The following is a 1,134-nucleotide window of genomic DNA, read 5'->3' as shown; positions in this document are numbered from 1 at the left end:
GAGGACCAGCCGCCTTCAGCCAGCCGTTCAGCTTCACACCACTCCCATGCAGCAGCCAGACTCTCCTCAGCAAGAGAAAAAACCGACTTGCCTTAGACCCACGCTGCCCACAACCACTCAGGCCCAACCACCCAGCTGGGGCACACCCGGACATGGGGGCTTGCAGAGGCCTTTGCGTCCATCCAAAACTCCACAACCTCTTTGGACGTCCCCTTCTATAGCTCAACTCTCCTCTGGGCCAGAAGACCTTTCCCGTGTCCTGCTGCCATTTCCCTGCATTCAATTTTAAGCTGCTATCTTCTGCCCCCTAGTCAAGCACCAGACCGTTCCTCTACTCGGTGACCTCCTCCTGGGAGCTGCCAGGTCATGCATAAGCCCTCTGATCCTCTCTTTCTCCAGGCTCAACATGCCCACTGTCTTCAGCCCATCCTCAAAGAGATAATCCTACGTTCCAGGGCTTTTGGTGGCCCTGTGTGGAGATTGCTCCGTTTCATCGATGCCTTTCTCTATGGGGGAGCTGAAAGCTGGTCACAGCGCTGGGGTGACATTAGAGGACTGTCAGGCAAAGTGGGACAAAATCAGTCCCTCTGTGAAACTGCCCACGCTGCTCTGACACATCCCTGCTGTCATCCTGAGCTGTAAATCCTGGGCAAACCATGATGTCCCCACAGGACACAGGGCTGCCAGCAACGTGCCCTGGGTCCTGGCAAGGGAGATGAAAAGCGTTGGAGAATGCGGGCATCGATCCCGCTGCCTCTCGCATGCTAAGCGAGCGCTCTACCACTTGAGCTAATTCCCCACCCTGGGGGTGCCCGAGGGCCTCTCCCCTCCTGGGCACCCAGCCCTGGTCCAGCCGGCCATGCCCCCAGAGATGGAGCTTCCATCAGCCTTGCTTCCAAACCAGCACCACCAAGTCCCCCACCCTCTTTCCTGCTGGAGGAGGCCCCAGACAATGCCCGTGCTCAGCACCACCACCCGCTCACCAGGGTGCAGCCCCAACTGGCCTGGCTGCTTGCCTTCCCCAGCGCAGGCAGGAGCTCAAGGCTGGGCAGCCCTTGCAGGGGAGCAGCTGGGTCAGGGCCAAAAGGACGAGGTGTCCCGGGGTGTGCGTCAGGGCCAAAAGGTCACTCCTTC

At 59.5% G+C, this 1,134-nt stretch overlaps 1 non-coding gene across 1 annotated transcript; it reads right to left on the bottom strand.

Annotated features, from left to right (window-relative positions):
* Positions 1–726: 726 nt before the first annotated feature.
* Positions 727–799, bottom strand: TRNAA-AGC. Its single transcript has one exon. It is a non-coding gene; the product is annotated as a tRNA-Ala (tRNA).
* Between the last annotated feature and the right edge of the window lie 335 nt (positions 800–1,134).

Source organism: Buceros rhinoceros, unplaced genomic scaffold (assembly GCF_000710305.1).
Source record: "Buceros rhinoceros silvestris isolate BGI_N320 unplaced genomic scaffold, ASM71030v1 scaffold45055, whole genome shotgun sequence".
In the NCBI taxonomy this organism is placed as follows: Eukaryota; Metazoa; Chordata; class Aves; order Bucerotiformes; family Bucerotidae; genus Buceros; species Buceros rhinoceros.
The sequence above is the reverse complement of the archived record's forward strand: the minus strand, read 5'-3'. Positions and strand labels throughout refer to the sequence as shown.